Here is a 20,159-nt window from a genome sequence, read left to right on the forward strand (position 1 = left end):
GGATTGTATAGTAAGAGTATGTTTAGTTTTGTACGAAACTGCCAAATTGTCTTCCAAAGTAATTGTACCATTTTGCATCCCCACCAGCAGTGAGTGAGAGTGCCTGTTGCTCCACATCCTCACCAGCATTTGGTGTTGTCAGTGTTCTGGATTTTGGCCATGCTAATAGTTGTGTAGTGGGATCTCATTGTTGTTTTAATTTGTGTTTCCCAAATGACATAAGATGTGGAGCATCTTTTCATATATTTATTTGCCATCTGTATATCTTCTTTGGTGAGGTGTCTGTTAAAGTCTTTGGCTCATTTTTTACTTGGGTTGTTTGTTTTCTTATTGTTGATTTTTTTTTTTTTTTTTTTGTGAGGAGATCAGCCCTGCGCTAACATCCGCCAATCCTCCTCTTTTTTTTTTTTGCTGAGGAAGACGGCCCTGGGCTAACATCTGTGCCCATCTTCCTCCACTTTATATGGGACGCCGCCACAGCATGGCTCGCCAAGCAGTGCGTCGGTGCACGCCCGGGATCCGAACCAGCGAACCCCGGGCCGCCGCAGCGGAACGCGCGCACTTAACCGCTTGCGCCACCGGGCCGGCCCCTCTTATTGTTGATTTTTAAGAGTTCTTTATATATTTTGGATAGCTGTCCTTTATTGGATATGTATTTGCAAATATTTTCTCCTAGTCTGTGGCTTGTATTTTGTTCTCTTGACAGTTTCTTCACAGAGCAGAAACTTTTAATTTTAATGAAGTCCAGCTTACCAATTATTTCTCTTATGTATTGTGTCTTTAGTGTTGTATATAAAAAGTCATCGCCAAACCCAGGGTCATCTAGATTTTCTCCTAGTTATTTTCTAGGATTTTTATAGTTTTACATTTTACATTTCAGTCTATGAACCATTTTGAGTTAATTTTTGTGAAGTGTATAAGGCCTGTGTCTAGGTTCCTTTTTTTGCATATGGATGTCCAGTTGTTCCATTACCATTTGTTGAAAAGACTGTCTTTGCTGCATTGTATTGCCTTTGCTTCTTTGTCAAAGATCAGCTGACTATCTTTATGTAGGCCTATTTCTGGGCTTGCTATTCTATTCTATGGATCTCTTTGTCTGTTCTTTTGCTAATAGGACACTGTCTTGATTACAGTAGCTTTATAGTAAGTCTTAAAGTCAGATAATGCCAATCCTTCAACTTTGTTTTTCTTCAATATTGTGTTAACTATTTTGGGTCTTTTGCCTATCCGTATAAACTTTAGGATCAGTTTTTCTACATATACAAAATAAATTACTGGGATTTTGATGGGTATTGCATTGAATCTATAGATCAAGTTGGAAAGACCTGATATCTTGACAATATTGAGTCTTCCTATCCATGAATATGGAATACCTCTCTATTTATTCTTTGATTGCTTTCCTCATAGTTTTGTAGTTTTTCTCATATAGTTCTTATACATGTTTTATTTGACTTATACGTAAGTATTTCATTTTTTGGTTGCTAATGTAAATATGTACTATGTAAATTGTATCTTTTTACATTTCAGATTCCACTTGTTCGTTGCTGGTATATAGGAAAGCAATTGACTTATATATATTGACATTGTATCCTGCAATTTTGCTATAATCTCTTCTTAGTTCCAGGAGTTTTTTGGTTGATTCTTTCAAATCTTCTACATAGATGACCATGCCAGCTGTGAACAGACAGTTTAATTTCTTCCTTCACCGATAGTATACCTTTTATTTCCTTTTCTTGCCTTACTGCATTAGCTATAACTTCCAGTACAATGCTGAAAAGGAGTGGTGAGAGGGAGCATTCTTGCCTTGTTCCTGATCTTAGTGGGATCTTCTAGTCTCATTGTGATGTCAGCTGTAGTTTTTTTGTAGATATTCTTTGTCAAGTTGGGGAGATTCCTCTCTATTCCTAGTCTACTGAGGGTTTTTTTTTTTTTGAGGAAGATCGGCCCTGAGCTAACATCTGCCAATCCTCCTCTTTTTTTGCTGAGGAAGACTGGCCCTGGGCTAACATCCATGCGCATCTTCCTCTATTTTATATGGGACGCTGCCACAGCATGGCTTGACAAGCAGTGCATCGGTGCGGGCCCAGGATCCGAACCGGCGAACCCCGGGCTACTGCAGCAGAGCGTGCGCACTTAACCGCTTGCGCCACTGGGCCAGCCCCATACTGAGAGTTTTTATCATGAATGGTTGTTGAATTTTGTCAAATTTTCTGCATCTATTGATATGATCAGGTGATTTTTCTTCTTTAGCCTGTTGATGTGATGAATTACATTAACTGATTTTTGAATGTTGAATCAGCCTTGCATACTTGGGGTAAATTCCAGTTGGTCATGGTATATTTCTTTTTATACATCATTGGCTTTGATTTGTTCATATTTTATTGAGGATTTTTACATCTATGTTCATGAGAGATATTATTCTGTGGTTTTCTTTTCTTGTAATGTCTTTGTCTGGGTTCAGTATTAGGGTAATGCTGGCCTCATAGAGTGAGTTAGGAAGTATATGCTCTGCCTCTATCTTCTGAAAGAGATTTTAGAGAATCGGTATAGTTTCCCCCTTAAATATTAGGTAGAATTCACCAGTGAACCTTCCTAGGCCTGGTGCTTTCTGTGTTCGAAGGTTATTAATTATTGATTCAATTTCTTTAATGTATATAGGCCTATTAATATTGTCTATTTCTTCTTGTAAGAATTTTGGAAAATTTTGTCTTTCAAAAAATTGGTCTATTTCATCTAGGTTATCAATTTGTGGGCATAGAATACTTCATAGTATTCCTTGATTTTTCTTTTAATGTCCATGGGATTTGTATGAGGGCCCCTCTTTCATTTCTGATATTACAGTTTGTACCTTCTCTCTTTTTTTCCTTAGCCTGGCTAGAGGCTTATGATTTTTTCAAAGAACCAGCTTTCGGTTTCATTGATTTTTCTCTGTTAATTTCCTGTTTTCAGTTTCATTGATTTCTGCTTTAATTTTTTTTTGGTGAAGAAGATTGGCCCTGAGCTAACATCTGTGCCAGTCTTCCTCTGTTTTGTATGTGGGATGCCTCCACAGCATGGTTTGATGAGGTCCGCTCCTGGGATCCGAACTCGTGAACCCCAGGCCACTGAAGCAGAGCGTGTGAACTTAACCACTATGCCACCAGGGGCCGGCCCCTTTGCTATAATTTTTATTATTTCTTTTCTTCTGCTTATTTTGGATTTAATTTGTTCTTCTTTTTCTAGTTTCCTAAAGTAGAAACTTAGATCACTGATTTTAGATCTTTCTTCTTTTCTTTAAATAAAAATTGTATATATTTAAGGTAGACAACATGATGTTTTCTTATACATATACATAGTGAAATTATTACTACAGTCAAACTAATTAACATATTAATCTCCTCATAGTTATCATGTTTTTGTTTTTGTGATAAGAGCACCTGAAATCTACTCTCTTAGCAAATTTCCAGTATACAACATGATATTATTAACTATAGTTATTATGCTGTACATTAGATCTCTAGAACTTATTCATCCCACATAACTACAACTTTGTACCTTAGTCTCTCACTAATATCTCTCTATTTCCTCCACCTCCCCACTCCTGGTAACCATCATTCTACTCTCTGCCTCTATGAAATTGACTATTTTAGATTCCACCTATAAGTGAGATCATGCAGTACTTTTGTTTCTGTGTCTGCCTTATTTTGCTTAGCATAATGTCCTCCAGGTTCACCTACTTTGTTGCAAATGATGGGATCTCCTTTTTTAAGGCTTAGTAATATTCCACTGTATATTTGCCACAATTTCTTTGTTCATTCATCTGTCAACAGACACTTAGGTCTTCTTTTCTAATATGTGCATTTAGTGCTATAAATTTCCCTCCAAGGACTGCTTTTGCTGCATCCATTTTTTTTTTCTTTTAGGAAACAGGTAATATTTACATAAATAGATAATTAATTAAGAATATATCTCATTGAATGAAAAGCAAGTATAGACACATGTTGACAATGTGTCATATGAGAAGTGTTAGGATTGATCAGATTATATTCACTAAATTTTATTAACAACTCAAAAATGATCTAGTCATTTATTTCTGTGACTAACCAAGTAGAGGGATGGATGTTAGTATCATTCAGGATTTATTGCTAGTGTCTTTGCATTCATAGATATTGACGTATTGTTATAATTGAGTGAGTGAATAAAATCCTATTTTAATTATTTAAAATAAGACAAAGCACACATCAGTGAGGACCATGTCTTAGGAGACAATGATAATTATTAATTTGAGTTTTCACTTTTGATGTTTATAGAAAGAAAAAATTCCTAGCCCACCCCCAATTTTGATAAGGTACATGTAGATCATTGCATATAATAGTATTTCTGTTCTGGATTCCTCATTGGTTTGCCATTTTGACCTTCTTTGTATAATGAGTGTATGGTCAAATCATCCCATGATTAAATAAATGAACATCGAGTGAATAAATGAACATATAAAATAGAATCAAGCATGAGTCATCACTGAGAATGTGAAATTAGGATTTAAATGTACCCAATTCTGCAAAAGTAACATTCATTAAAATATTCTTTTATTCTGTTAAAACTCTGAGGGCTGGCCTCATGATCTAGTGGTTAAGTTCGGTGCACTCTGCTTTGGCGGCCCGGGTTTGGTTCCCAGACATGGACCTACACCACTCGTCGGCAGCCATGCTGTGGTGGCGACCCACATAGAAAATAGAGGAAGATTGGCACAGATGTTAGCTCAGGGCGAATCTTCCTCAGCAAAAAAATAAAATAAAATAATAATGATTAAAAAAACTGTTAAAATATAAAAATATTTTTGATAGATATTGTTCTTATTCTTGTGTGGTAGATTCACCAGTGGCTATTACATTATTTAAAAGTAAAAGTAAAATACTATACTAATTAAAAAGGACCAAAGTTTATTACTATCTAGTTTCAGATAATTAAGACACATTAAAAATCTAGGTTAATTCTGCTTTTTCCTCCACAGAATGACCACAGGACAGTGGACTTATTCATTTTCTGAGAAACAGTATCTTGGCACTTAGCTCTGTGGGTAAAGAACATAGATACAAATGTAAGTCCCACTCGAAGTTCCCAACCTTGGTTGGGATGCTTTGTTCATGAGTGCTTAGTGGTATTTGAGAAGAATAAATGTCTGTATAAGACATGAAATTCCCCAACTATGGACCAGTGATGGGAATATGTTACTAATCAAAAATTATGTTTAATCTAATTTGGCACAACTGAGGTGATTAAAAAAAGATAGTAGTCATTTCATTCATTTTCAAAACTATTTAATATTACATTTTATTTTTCTCCACTAATTACTTAAACATTTTCATATTGGTGTAGTCTTGGCTGATAACTGTTTGTGTAGCGGCTCGTAAGAAAATGGAAGACATTGTGTTTGAGAAGTGATTAAAGATGGTGGTTTTCTCATTTTTGATTGACCCATCTTTAAAACATGGGCAAATTAAATAAAAGAAAGCCACAGAAAGACCAATGGTGCATTTGGCCTGAAGCGTGGATGCTAATTGATCACACATGTTCTCTGAGGTCCATTATAAAAGGAGATCTAGTCTATTCGCTCTATGGGGAAAGAGCCACTAATGGGAAGATCTTGTTCCTGGAATTTTTACGATTGTATTGTTATTAATGGATCAATGAATAAACAAATAAATGAAGATATAAAGGAAGGAAGACGTGCCTGGACCAATGATGAGTACCATGGGGTATCTGAAACAGGAGCTTTGATTAAACCCATATCAACTCTGAGGTCCATTACAGAGAGACACGTGAGTGTTCCCTCTGTGGGAAATGAGCCCATGGTACCCGGTGCTTGGGCTTCTGTGGTTCTTGTGGATGCATTGTATTTTTATTATAAAATCAGCCTGCAAATAAATAAAATGTATCAATGAATGAAAAAAAGAGGACAAGTCATGCACCTATTATTAAGGAATGTAATGACACATGGATTATTATTAAAATCTACCTGAGACTCTGACTTCTAATAAATTAATAGTAAAGGCTTTTACTACTCTAGAAAGGAGTATGAGGTCATTTGTACATAACAGTCAGAGTTTTTGTTCTGTGTTGGTGGTGGGTTGCTGACTGATTGTTCTATTAAGGAAATGGAAACGCCCTGACTCACATAAATAGTTGGTTAAATAACCACATAATTGAGAGCCAAGCAGAGACCAATGATAAGAATGATTTATATGACAACACTCATAATTAATCCAATCCTTTTTTACTGATTTTTATTAAAACAATAAAAAAGAAGCACGTCTGTTATTCTTGATGTCAATGACTATGGACAGACATAAATTTCCTTCATTATTCCTGTCCAGTGGATAAGATCACAAATATTGGTGTCTTTGTATAAGAGAAAGAAGGTATAATTATCTCAATCTGTTTTTTAAAATTCAGCAAACCATGAACCAATTAGGGCACATGTTGTAATATGAGGATACTGATTTGTCTTGTTTTCCAACGACAGATATTCTAGTCTCTTCAATTTTTTGAAAGTTGCCCCTGGACCTTTCCAAGTTATAGTAATTTGGTTCTGGGTTGGTGTTTAACCATTTTGAGTTTTCTTTAGAAAAATGAGGATATGGTATTATTATTCCCTGAATAATAAAAACAAATGAGTAACTGAGTGAATTTGTAAATCCATAAATATGTATAGTAGAGAATTGGTGAGATTGCATCATGAAACAAATTAAATTTGTCCAATTCTGCACAAATAAGTCCAACAGAAAGATGATCTTGGCTGTCCCTATATGGGTAGCAAATGAAGTCAGATGTCTCTAATTGTTATAGTTTTTATTTTGAATTGAGCTGTGAGTTCAATGATATTCATATTGTTTAATAGTAAAATTTAAATAAATAAAAGAGTGCCGCTCTTGGGAAAATGATGAGAATGTGATATGAAGTAGAGTTTATGATTAATCTAGTCCTCCTGACAAATTTCAACTTAAAAAATCTAACTCTGTCTCCATTGTTTTTAAAAATAGGCTTTTTGTTTTCCTTTATAGAAGGAACGCCACAGAGCTGATTTAATCATTCTCTAATTGTGTAGACCCTGGCTGTTACTTCTGGGACTAAGGGGCAGAAAGACTGATGTAAGTAAACACCAGTGGTGGTGTTCTAGGCTTAGATAGGGGATATTCACTGGATAATATTCAATAAAATTATTTCAATAAAATAAACAGTTAAATAATACATGAAATTAAGGAATGTCAATCATAAGCCCATGACTGAAGTGTGTCATGAACTAAAATTTATGATTACTTTGACTTCGCCAGCTAAGGACCATTAGTTGGTCCTCCAAAGATGATCAAAAGAGATGGAGGGCATTACACATATTTTCAGAGCGGTTTAACTTCCAGTTTAATGTTCTTGTCGCATTTGCTTAATGCATTCCTTCCTTGATAAAGATTGCAGTTGTTAACTCTTTGAGGCTGGAGTACCTCGGAAGATGGCAGATGTCAGTTTTGTCAATTGTGGGCTTAAATGCTAGGTTTATGGTTGTTGATGACACTAGCTTTAATATAGGAACAAATCCACTGAAAGAGGAGCAGGCAGACCTCCAGTCCTAAGTTGGGGATTGATGTGAAGCAAGGGTGCTGATGAATCTCTATGTGCAAAACAGAGGTTCCTTGTGAAAAGAGATTGAGTCTATTTGCTCTGGGTTAACAGGGGCAAGGAAGAGGTCTTGGTTGTATTTAAGGCTTTTGTTCTCAGTTTTGTGTCATTAAAGGTTATTGATTATGTAATTATTATTCATGAATCCGTGAATGAATGAATCAGTTCAAGAAGGCATAAACGAATGAAGAAATAGAAAGCCATGCCTGGATCAATGATGAGTATTGGTAGAGGTATCTGAATCAACACCTTTGATGGAGCCCTCTGTGTAACTCTGAGGTCCATTACAGAAAGAGAACCAGTCAATATTCTCTGCAGAAATTAGCTAACAGTAGAAGTTAGGAAAATTCAATAAACTTGTTCCTGGGCTTTTATGGTTCATGGATATAGATTGTTTTATTTCAAGTGAATCAATGCATGAATAAAGAAAGAAATGTATACATGAAGGACTGAGAGGCCTACTTGTGGAACGATTAGTAAAATACAATAAAACAAGTACTAATATTAATATAATTCTGAAGTAAACGAACAGGTTTAATCTGTAATCCTCTTTCATATGGAGCATATTAGTATCTGTAGTTAAAAGGCAACATTTTGAGTCTTTGTAGTTTGCTAGGGTTTTTTTTCTGTTAGGAAAGGGAAAGTGTTTGCATCAGTCAGTAGTCTATTAAGGACCATCTACTTCATGTAGGGGGATATTTGTAATCATTATAGATCTTATCTTGAACTAGGGTGCACTTAATAGTGTTTATTATATTATTTATAACTAAGAATTTGATCCTGGATTAATAAAAACTTGCATTTTTTAACCAAGGTTTATTGTTATCTAGTTCTGTCTGACTAACAACCATTACAAAAAAATCTAAATCTAGTCCCAATCTGCTTTTTCCTCCCCAGAGTGAACATAGGACAGCTGATTTAATCATTTAATGAAGAATTGTTATTGTGAGCAAGGAACATAAAGACAAATACAAGTAAGTCTCTTATTTTACATTCCTTGTTTGGATAATTTGTTCTTTGGTGTTAGCTGAAGCATTTCAAAGTAATAATTGTCTACTCCATAGTGAAATAAATAAAACACTCCAGGTAGGGACCAATGATGGGAATGTGTTATAAAACAAAAACTATGTTTAATCTAAATCAACACAACTGAGGTAATTTTGATAGAAGATATTTAATTTATTCTCAGAGCTGTTTAATATTATTCTTTATTTTCTGCCATGGTTTATTTAGCATTCCCATATGGATAGAGCTGGCTGATAACTCTCTGGGTGCATCCCAGAGGTGATTGAAGACGGTGGTTTCATTATTTTTCATTGAATCATCTCTGACAGGTGGATGAATTAAATGAAAGCAGGCCACACAGACAGCAACACTGAATGGGGGTTTAATACAAAGCAGGGATATGGACCCATCCACCTGTGCAGGTTTGAGAGCCCTTACAAAAGAAGTGTAGTCTATTAGCTTGGAGGAACAAGTGCCTAAAATTCAAGGATCTTGTTTTTGGGATTTTGTCATTGTATTATTTGTGAATCAGAAAATTAATCAATAAGTGAAAATAATTTCCTAGCATGGACCAGTGATGAGAGTCATGGGGTTTCTGAAACAAGAATTTTGATTATACCCATCTGCATCTCTGAGGTCCATTACAAAGAGACACCTCATTATTCTCTTGGTGGGAAATGAGCCTATAGTACCTTATTCTTGGGTTTTTGTGGTTTGGGGTATGAATTGCATTATTATAATAAAATTGGCCCACACATAAGGAAATATATCAATGAGTGAAGAATAAGAGAGATAGCTGTGCACTACTTTTTAAGGCATGTAATGAAACAGGGATAATTATTAAAACAATTTTGAGATTCTTAGTCCCAATAAATTAACAGTCAAAGCTCTTACCACTTTGGTAAGGAGCATATGGTCATCTGTACATTAGAGTCAATGTTTTTGTTCTGTGTTGGGACTGATTGCCGATTGATCATTTTATTAAGGAAAGGGAAATACATTTGCCTAAATAGTTGATTGAACGAACTATGTAATTGAGGAGGAGAGCATGGAGCAATGATGAAACTGTTTTATACAGCCACGCTTATGATTAATGCAATCTTTTCATGCAATTTTTTGTAAGCAAACGAACATTAAAGGAGCCAGTTTGCTATATATTTTTTTGCTATTCTTTTGGATAATGACAAAAAGACAAATGTAAATATTATTCAAGATACTTACCTAGTAGTGGATGGGCTTACATATATTGAAATATAATTATAAGTGAACAAATGTATACATTTATATCTCAATCAATTTTTTTTCAAGTTGGCCAGCAACGCATCAATAGAAAGCATGCAATTGGATGTAAAGATCATGATTCATCATGTTTTACACAACTGATATCCGTAGGAAGACAGAATTCTAGGCCTTTCCAATGCTGCATATAGACATATGTAAATGATAGTGTTTCAGTACTGTTTTGATGGTTGTTTAAACTTTTTGGAATTCTTTTAGAAAAATGAAGGGAAGATCTTATAATCCCTTGAAATAAAGCAATTAGTGAGTGAATTAATAAATATATTAAGTAGGGTCAAGCTTGGACCGTTGGTGAGATTGTGCCATGAATTGAATCTCCCATGTATCCAATTCCGCTCAAATAAAATTCAACAAAATTTTTGCGAGTAGCAAGTACAGACAGATATTCCTAATAATTATAGTTATTTTTCTTCTGTTTACTGCTGGATTTAATGGTGTTCATTATATTATTTAAAATAAAAATTGTACAAGTTAATAAATATGAAGTAGAGCTCTCTCTTTCCAAATGTTGAGAATAGGAGGCAAACCAAGGTTTATGGGTACTTGATTATTGATCATTTAAAATTGCTAAATGTAGACTGATTCTTTTTAAAATTTGCTCTTTACTCCTCAGAATGAACAGAACCTACAAGATTTGATTATTATCTCGTGGTGAAGATCTTGCCTTTTACCTCTTGGGGTAAAAAGAGATCAATGTAAGCAGTAGTCAAAGTTCATGTTCTTGCGTGAGGGCTTCATCGTGGTATTCACTGAGATGTTTTGAAGGAATAAATGGCTACATACACAAACAATTCGAGGGTGGTCATGCGTTGACCAATGATTAAAATGTGTATGAATTCAGAATTATGATTAATCCATTTCAGCGTGACTGAATTCCTTAAGTCAAAAAAATGAAAGGCATTTATATCATTTTCAGAACATTTTAATATTCTATTTTATTTTTATATGGTGGATTTAAACACTTCTCCATTGATAGTGTTGTAGACTATGAACCCATTGAAGGGGAGAATGTAAAAAAATGGAAAATTTTGCCTTTTTCTTAGTTGTGGTATAAAATGGTTGTTCATTGTACCATCTTTAAAATAAGAATGTTAAATCAAAGAGGTCCAAGCATGGACCAATGACTAATATGGAATTGATATGATGCAAAGAAATGGATTAATTCATATTTGCAATGCTGAGGTGCATTGCACAATGAGGGCCAGCCCTCTAGCTCTGTGAGAAGTTCACTTCCGCAGACATATTCATATCTTCAAGGATCTTTGTTTTATTTTCCTAATTCATGGACATTGTATTATTATTAATGAATCAATGAATAATTCAAGAACAATATATTAAATGAAGGCACAGAATACTAAGTCTGGATCAATGATGAGTATGCGTGGGGCATCTGAATAAAATATTTTGATTAAACCCAGTCTGTAACTCTGAGGTCCATGGCATCTATGGGAAATGTGCTTACAGAGTAAGTTAGAAATATTCAAGGATTGTATTCTTGACCTTTCATTGTTCATGAATATGGATTCTATTATTTTAAGTAAATCAATGCATGAATAAATAAAGTATAAATAAGGATGAGGGATAACCCTTTATCCAATTATGAAAGGAGCTAATGAAACAAGGTTTATCATTAATATGGTTCTGAAACTTTGAGTTCACATAAAATAGACGAAGGCTGGTCCTCTTGTGGGAATATATACACAGATATATGTGAATATCAATGTTGTTGTTCTGGGTTACTGATGAGTTGGTGTCATGGCTTATTTTAAAAAGCGACAAAAAATTTATATAGTTGCATAATAATAATACTTAATATAATATATTCAATAATAATATAACAAATCATGATAAATACATTAGTATAAAATTATTCTAATAAACAATAATTTAATATAATCAATAATAAAATATAAGATACAAATGATTAGTTACTGAAACATGGAAAAAGTCTAAGCATGACATTGAAAATGTGAATATAGTAATTACAAATCCTCTGTGTTCATTGATTTTTGTTTAAAGAGAAAATTATAAACGCATTTTCTTGATGATATCTGTGAGTAATAAACCAATGAATAGATTTAGTGTCACTCAGGGTTCTTGTCCCTCTTCCTTAGGGTTCACCAGCATTGGTGCTATTATAAGTGAATAAAAGAATAATTTCATATGTCAATCCATTATTTAAAAGAACATAAGCCATGGGCCAGTGAGGAGCATATATAATATATGAAGGAGCATGGTTAATCCTGTTCTACTCTCTTGAAATCTACCTAAACAAAAAAGATCCAGGCCCTCGTGTCTTTAGGGAAGGATCACGTAGACTTCACTCTCTAAACACATCTTGCTATTAACATTTAAATTCAAATTAATTGCAAATAAAAATTCAGGGGCCGGCCCAGTGGTGTAGTGGTTAAGTTTGTGAGTTCTGCTTCGACAGCCTGGGGTTTGCCGTTTTGGATCCTGGGCGTGGACCTACTCACTGCTCATGAAGCCATGCTGAGGTGGCATCCCACATAAAAGAACTACAACTCTACAACTATGATACACAACTATGTACTGGGGCTTTGGGGAGAAAAAAGAAAAAGAGGAAGATGGGCAACAGATGGTAGTGCAGGGCCAATCTTCCTCAAGAAAAAGAAAATAAAAATTTGATTCCTCAGGAACACAAGCCACAATTCAAGTCATATGTGTCCAGTGGCTACCATATTTGGCAGTGCTAAAAGAGAACATTTCCATCTCTGCAGAAAGTTCCATCAGTGCAGACAGTGCTGAGATAGAAAGTTGCACGTAATGGTATTTAGTTTTAAGTAGCAGATGGCTCTCCCATTTTGTGTTTTCTGTAGGAAAAAGAGAGTAGATAATTAAATTATCCTTAGAATTATTTAAAAAGTGAATAAAATAAGTTAATTGATAAATGCATGAATTGAAGTACAGCATGACCCATTAGTCAGATTGTTTCGTGAAAAAAGAATTTAAATTCATTCCATTTTGCAAAAGTTTTCCCCATTAAAAAATTACCTGGCCTTTTTGCTCTTTGGTAGGGGCATATAGACAGATATTAATAATAGTTAGAGTTCTTGTGTTGAGTGTTAGATTAAAAGGTCTTCATTATATTGTTTCACACTATAAGTTAAGTCAGTAGATGAAAAGAATACCACCGTTGGATTGATGATGAAAATGTGACACAAACCAATGTTTATGATTAGTCTAGTAATGCAGAACTAACTTCTACTTAAAAATCTAAATTTACACTTTTCCTTCTTTTAAAAATCTACCTTTTCCTCCTGAACGAATGCTCTACATTGGATTCAGTCATTGTTGGTTGATGAAGATCTTGACTGTTACTTCTGTGGGTAAGCAGCAATGTAAGTAACAAAGTTTCTCTTCTTGGTTTGTATGGTTTGTTCATGTGTGCTCACTGAAATAGTTCAATAGAACCAAAGGCTATATACACAAAAATAAAATCCAATAACGCCAAGTATGGACCAATAGTGGGAATGTGTTACGGGCCAAGGAGTAGAATTAACCCATTTCAGCACAACTGAAATTAATTTTTTAAAAAGATGGAAGGTGTTTAATTAATTTTCAGAACTGTTTGCTATTTCATATTATTTCTGCACCACAGTTGATTTAAGCATTTCCATATTGGTAGAGATCCAGGCTATTAACTGTTTAGTGGAAGCCTTAGAAGGTGAAACATATTGTCTGTGTTCTAGAAGTGGGATACCATTGTGGTTTGGGGTTGTTTATTTTACCATGTTTAAAGTTGGACAAATTAAATGAACATGGCCCAACCATGTTTTTCGTGATGGTACTGATATGAAACAAGCTTTACGCTGAGACCTAGTCTGAAAGCTCTGTGAGAAATCAGTCTAGAGACAGATCACAGTTATATCAGTTATCTTGTTCTTGGGAGTTTGTGATTCATGGGAAAATGAAGATATAAATGAATGAAAAAAAAGAGTGCCAAGCCTGGACCAATGATGAGATTGGAGGGTGTCTGAATCAAAAATTTTGATTAAAGCCATCTGGAACTCTGAGGTCCATCATTAAAAAGTGGCCTCCTTTATTCCTCTATGGAAATGAGCTTAGAGTAGAGGCTCAGAACATTCAGGCATCTTGACCTTGGGCACACACACTTTGTGAGTATTGATTGAATTTTTATAAGTAAACCAATGAATGAATAAATGAAGAAATGTAAAAATGGGTAAATGTAAAGAAAGCTGGGCATTGAGTGTGCAATGAGACATGGATTATTATACATTTCTGTAGCACTGAATTCCAGTGAAATACATTCATATTTCTCTTTTGGAAGGAGTGTGTAGACAGATATATGTAAGACTCAATATTAAAGACTCAATATTATTGTTTGATGTAGGTGGTTGTTTGCTGGTTGGCTGTTTTTATTTAGAGAAGGGAAAATTACATAAATAAATAAATTATTAAATAGTTATTTAATTGGAAAAAGAATGAGCATAGTTCATCTTGAGAATGTATCTTATGAAAAGAGTTATTATTAATCTACCTCTGTTCACTGAGTTTTATTAAAAACAAGGAAAAGCACCTAGTTTTGAAATCTCTGTGGGTAATGTAATAGACATATGGCGATAAAACATATTATTCAGGTTTCCTGTCTAAGGTTAGTTAATTCCCAGATATTGATAAATTATCTCGTGTGAATAGATTCAGTCCTAATCACAGTCAATAAGTTAAACAGGGGGCAAAACATGGCCCCGTAAGAAGCAAGAATAACAATTAATCTGTGTCTATACTACTGATCCTCTCTTCCTAGTTGGGGGGTGGGCACTGAGACTCCTGCACACAAAGAGTGTTCTATTCTGAGTTGTTCATGGCTTTACCACTGTGTGTGTATGTGTTTTAGTAAATTTGAATACATGATCAAATATTCCATGAGTCATTTCATAAACAAATAAATTAAACAATGAATGATTGAATTAATATATGAATAGGGTCAAGCATAGATCTTGGTGAGGATATGCCATGAATTGCAAATTTAAATTCATGCATATCTACATAAATTGAGTCCATTAAAATAAGAAAGATTATTTAGGCTCTTGCCTACGTGGGTAGGGGTCTATAGGCAGATATGAACAATAGTCATGGTTCTTATTTTTGAGTGATGAACTCGACAGTGTTGGTTGTATTACTTAAAATTAGTAGTTATATCAAGAAATTAAAAGCAGTGCTGTTCTTGGGTCAATGATGAAAATGAGACTTGAACCAACTTCGTGATTGACCTAGAAGCACACAACTAATGTCCTTTAAGTCTATCTAAAGCTGGACTGTTCCTTCTTCTGAATGTTGGCATTTGACTCCACAGAATGAAAACCAGGGCTGATTTAATCAGTCTCTGCTGATGAAGATCTTGGCTGTTATTACCTTGTGGGTAAGAAACGTAATGACTAAAGTAAATAATAGTCAGAAGGTCTTGTCAATTGAGGTGAATTTTTTATTAGTGTTTATTGAATTATTTAAATTAAGCCATACATAGACCGATGATATGAATGTGTTATGAAACAAAGATTATGGTTAATCCACTTTAATACAACTGTGGTTTAAATAAGATGGAAGACATTTCATTCATTTTCAAAGCTGATTAATAATCCATCTTATTTTTGTACTACATTTGATTTAAACATTTATCTGGTAATAAAATCTAGGGCTGCACTGTCCAATGTGGTTGCCCTATCCGCATGTGGCTATTGAAATTTAAAATCATTAAAGTTAAATGAATTTTAATTGGGGTTCCTCAGTTGCACTAGCCACATTTCAAGTACTTAGGAGCTACAGGTAGCTAATGGGACCGTATTGTACAGTGCAGTTATAAAACATTCACGTTATCATGCCAAGTTCTATCAGATAGCTCCTCACTGAGGGAGGAGTACATAGCAAGACGGAAGAGAGTTGAAATAGGATGTGTATGAAGCAAGAATGTTAATTGATCCATACGTACCTCACTGAGAGCCACTGCAGAAAGAGATCTAGTTTGTTGAGAAAAGATCTAGTTTATGGAGAAAAGAGCCTATAAACAGATCTTGGTCATATTCAAGGATCTTGTTCTTGGCTTTTTATTTTTATTCATGGATATTGATTTTATTATTGTTAGTGGATCAATGAATGGATCAATAAACAAAGTATAATGAAGAAAAAGATTACTTAGCCTGGATCAATGATGAGTGCCCTGGGGTGTCTGAAATCAAGGATCTTGATTAAACCCTGTAACTCTGAGGTCCATTACAGAAAGATTCCTCTTTGTTATCTCTGTGGGAAATGAGCTTGTTCCAGGAGTTAAAAATATTCAGGAGTTTGTTCTTGGGCTTCTGAGCATTGTATTTCCAGTAAATCAATGCATGAATAAATTAAGAAATGTATAAATGAATAAAGACAAAATGGGTTACTCCTGGTCCAAATATCAGAATATGTAATGTAATATATGTAATATAAAAATCATTATTAATACATTTCTGAAGCACTGAGTTCCAGTAAAATAAATTGATTAAAGCTGACCCTTTTGGGTAAAGAGCATTGAGATAAATAGATGTAAGAGCCCATGTTGTTTTTCTGGGTTGGGTTGTTGGTGTTTTGTTTTATTAAGAGAAGGACAAAGCATTTTCTTAAATTAATTATTGATTAAATAACTACATAATTGAGAGAGGGCTTACACACTGACCTATGTTGAGAATGTGTCACATGACCAGTTATGATTAATCCAATCATCTTCACTATTTTTTAATTTAAAAAAGATAAGGAAAAATCATCTGATCTTTTTTCTGTGCCTAATGAGCGTATGGACAGGCATTAATATTGTCCTGTTTCTGTGGAGTTACAAATATTAATGATATTATTATAAATATATAAGAGAAGTTAATATTTTAATCAATTATTTGAAAGAAGGCAAAGCATGGACCAATGAGGGGCATGTGTTATGAAACCAGGAGAGTGATTAATCTAGTTCTACACAATTGCTCTCCAGAGAAAGAAAATAGACCTAGGCTCTTACATTTTTGGAACGGTGAATACATTTAGATAGGATTTCTCTTTCTGGCTTGTTGGTGCAGTTTCTTTAAAAAATGGAAAATAAATGACTGTATGTGTAACCAGATACATACATACATATATAAAGGTGGGGCAAGCATGGACAGTTGCTGAGAATGTGCTCAAATTTATTTAGATTAAACTAATTCTTTCCAAGCAAAGTTCATTTAGAAAAAAGATGTGGCTCTTACTTGGCTAGGTAGGGGGCATATAAACTGATATGTGTAATAGTCATAGTTCTTATTCTTTTGTCTGGTGTTGGTTTCAAAGGTGTTCATTATATCAGTTAAAATTAATACTTAAATCAGTTATTCAATCAATAAGTATGCCATTCAGAGTTTTAATATGCAATAAGCACTAAGGTTTATTCCTAATCAATTATTGTTGACTTGAACTAAATTAAAAAAAATTTGAATCTGGGCTGTTCTATCTACTTATCTATTTATCTAATCTAATCTAATCTATTTTTATTTTTGCTTTATACTCTACAGAATGGACGCACAATGATTCAGTTGAGTGTAGAAACTTATGTAAGTAACAGTCACAGTAATTGCTTCTGTTTGGTGGCTTATCATGGGTGTTCACTCTATTATTGAAAGGGAATAAATGGATACAGATACAATTAATGAATGAAGGTCATGTATGGGCCAATTCAGCACATCTGTGGTCAATTAAGGAGAAAAAAGCAAGACCATTTTATTCATTTTCACATTTAATTATTAAATTAATTAATATAAAATGTATGATTCAATTTCAATTTTGAGTCACAGTTGATTTAAATCTCTCTATAAAGACATGTTTAGTCACATTCAAATGGTAAAAGGGGGTTAATAGGAAGTATTATATTAATTAATCTATATAGGAAACATTGTGGCCAATTAATGAAAGATATATATGGTCAGTGGGAAGTAATTCTATAGAGAAATGTTAGAGATTTTCAAGAATCTTGTTTCAAGTCTTTGTGACCTCTAGGCATTTATTTTATTATTATTAGTGAATTGATGAATTAATCAATAAAAACATGTAGACGTGATTGATGATAATGAGGGCCAATCCTGGACCAGTGATGATGACTGGTGGAGTATGAGTCATGGATGATGAATACTGTGTGTCTGGAACTCTGAGGTCCAACACAATAAGAAATCTAGCCTATACCTTCTGTTGGAAATAATTCTATAGACAGAAGTTAGGAATATTTAAGGTTCTTGTTCTTAGTTTTTGTGTTCATGGAATTTGATTATATGATTATAAATGGATCAATGAAAAAACCAATAAACAAATATATAAATAAATAAAGAAGATGAAGCATTGTCCAATTATGAAAATATGTGGTGAGACCAGAAATACTATTAATATATATTAAAAACACTGAAGTCCATTAAGAAATAAATGTCTTAAAGGTATTACCTCTTTGGCTAAGGATGACATGTACAGTTGTTATAATGGTCCATGATCTTGTATGGTCAGGGCCTTGTTCAATGTTTGTTTTCTCAAGGAAAAAAATCACAATTTAATGCATACTTAAAAGACTAAGAAAAGAGGAATACAAGGATAAATGGAGAGAATATTTCAATCTTTTTATCCTCTGTTCTGCTTTGTACTCTCAGAATGGATGTTCCTGGCTGATTTAAGCATCTGGCATGGTCCCGAGCTCTCTGGTTGCCTCTGTGTGTCAGGAGCATGGAGAACAATGTGAGTATAGTCAAAGTCTTTGTCTTGATTTGGGTAGTTTTAAAAAGATATTCATTGTATTGTTAAAAGAATCCAAAAGGAACAACTATTGCTCACTGATAAATATGACATTGCCACTAACATTATGTTGACTAATCACCATTTGAAAAATTAGGAATTATTATTTTTTTTTTTTGAGGGAGATCAGCCCTGAGCTAACATCCGTGCTAATCCTCCTCTTTTTGCTGAGGAAGACCAGCTCTGAGCTAACATCTATTGCCAATCCTGCTCCTTTTTTTCTTCCCCAAAGCCCCAGTAGATAGTTGTATGTCGTAGTTGCACATCCTTCAAGTTGCTGTATGTGGGACGTGGCCTCAGCATGGCGGGAGAAACGGTGCGTCAGTGCGCACCCGGGATCCGAACCCGGGCCGCCAGTAGCGGAGCGCACACACTTAACTGCTAAGCCACCGGGCCGACCCCAAGAATGATTAATGAGAGAGATATAATCAATGTGGCAAATGATCCTATAGATAACTATTAAGGAACTTAAAGATCTTGTTCTTCAGTTTTTGTGATTCATAGTTTTTTATTTAATTATAAGTGAAGTGATGAATTAATTAATAAACAACTGTAGAAATTAATGGAGAAGAAGAGGACCAGTCCTGGACCAATGATGATGACTGGTGGCGTCTGAGTCATGGATGATGAATACTACGTGTCTGGAACTCTGAGGTCCAACAAATGAGAAACCTGGTTTATTCCTTCTATTGCAAATTATCCTTTGGACAGATGTTAGGAATATACAAGGATTTTGTTCTTTTACTATGTATACGTAGTTTCAATTTCGTATTTGTAAATGGATCAGTGATAGCACCATAAACAAATATATAAATCAATAAATATCAAGAGGGTTAAGCATTGTTAAACTCTAAATATATGTGCTGAGGCAAGAAATAGTATTAATTGAGATCATTGAAGTCCATTAAGAGATAAATGGACCAACTGTGTTACCCCTTTGTGCAAGGACCGTGTAGACACTGATTAGTAATAGTCACTTATATTGTTATGAACCAGTCTCATGGATGAGGTTGTTCATTTCGTTAAGAAAAAAATATGTAAATATTAGGAAAATTAATAAATAACCAAGTGATTGAGTGAACGAAATGTGAAAGCAAGGATAAATGGAGAGAATGTCTCAATTTTTTAAATCATGTGCTCTGCTTTGTACTCCTCAGAATGGACGCCCTTGAGCTGACTTCGGCATCTTCCACTGTCATGAGCTCTGTGGTTGCCTCTATTGTTAGAGACACAGACGCCAATGTGAGTAATAGTTGTAGTTCTTTTAGTTTGAATGTTTTTTTTAAAGGAACTTCCATGTTTTAATAAGATGTATTTCATATAAGCAAAGAAAGCCAACTGTGACCCAATGATAAATGCTACTATATGAAATATTGTGTTGATTAATCCATATCTGAAACATT

The 20,159-nt window shown here is 34.3% G+C and overlaps 1 long non-coding RNA gene and 8 other non-coding genes across 31 annotated transcripts in view; all 9 read left to right on the top strand.

Annotated features, from left to right (window-relative positions):
• Positions 1-5,711: 5,711 nt before the first annotated feature.
• Positions 5,712-5,785, top strand: LOC131421332 (small nucleolar RNA SNORD113/SNORD114 family). Its single transcript, XR_009223806.1, has one exon. It is a non-coding gene; the product is annotated as a small nucleolar RNA SNORD113/SNORD114 family (small nucleolar RNA).
• A 2,072-nt stretch (positions 5,786-7,857) lies between these two features.
• LOC131421328 (small nucleolar RNA SNORD113/SNORD114 family) lies at positions 7,858-7,935 on the top strand. The gene has a single exon (XR_009223803.1). It is a non-coding gene; the product is annotated as a small nucleolar RNA SNORD113/SNORD114 family (small nucleolar RNA).
• A 1,287-nt stretch (positions 7,936-9,222) lies between these two features.
• LOC131421325 (small nucleolar RNA SNORD113/SNORD114 family) lies at positions 9,223-9,297 on the top strand. Its single transcript, XR_009223802.1, has one exon. It is a non-coding gene; the product is annotated as a small nucleolar RNA SNORD113/SNORD114 family (small nucleolar RNA).
• A 2,018-nt stretch (positions 9,298-11,315) lies between these two features.
• LOC131421392 (small nucleolar RNA SNORD113/SNORD114 family) lies at positions 11,316-11,392 on the top strand. The gene has a single exon (XR_009223862.1). It is a non-coding gene; the product is annotated as a small nucleolar RNA SNORD113/SNORD114 family (small nucleolar RNA).
• Positions 11,393-13,924: 2,532 nt separating this feature from the next.
• On the top strand, positions 13,925-13,998 carry LOC131421387 (small nucleolar RNA SNORD113/SNORD114 family). The gene has a single exon (XR_009223857.1). It is a non-coding gene; the product is annotated as a small nucleolar RNA SNORD113/SNORD114 family (small nucleolar RNA).
• A 2,136-nt stretch (positions 13,999-16,134) lies between these two features.
• Positions 16,135-16,207, top strand: LOC131421323 (small nucleolar RNA SNORD113/SNORD114 family). The gene has a single exon (XR_009223801.1). It is a non-coding gene; the product is annotated as a small nucleolar RNA SNORD113/SNORD114 family (small nucleolar RNA).
• A 1,287-nt stretch (positions 16,208-17,494) lies between these two features.
• The window catches only part of LOC131421103 (uncharacterized), a 91,039-nt gene continuing 88,374 nt past the window's right edge, over positions 17,495-20,159 (top strand). For all 23 annotated transcript variants that reach the window (XR_009223755.1, XR_009223756.1, XR_009223759.1 and 20 more), the window contains exons 1-3: positions 17,495-17,537; positions 18,615-18,699; positions 19,914-19,998. This is a non-coding gene — a long non-coding RNA (uncharacterized LOC131421103). The remainder of the gene's footprint in view (positions 17,538-18,614; positions 18,700-19,913; positions 19,999-20,159) is intronic.
• Positions 18,064-18,138, top strand: LOC131421360 (small nucleolar RNA SNORD113/SNORD114 family). The gene has a single exon (XR_009223832.1). It is a non-coding gene; the product is annotated as a small nucleolar RNA SNORD113/SNORD114 family (small nucleolar RNA).
• LOC131421333 (small nucleolar RNA SNORD113/SNORD114 family) lies at positions 19,342-19,416 on the top strand. Its single transcript, XR_009223807.1, has one exon. It is a non-coding gene; the product is annotated as a small nucleolar RNA SNORD113/SNORD114 family (small nucleolar RNA).

Source organism: Diceros bicornis, chromosome 24 (genome assembly GCF_020826845.1).
Source record: "Diceros bicornis minor isolate mBicDic1 chromosome 24, mDicBic1.mat.cur, whole genome shotgun sequence".
NCBI lineage: Eukaryota > Metazoa > Chordata > Mammalia > Perissodactyla > Rhinocerotidae > Diceros > Diceros bicornis.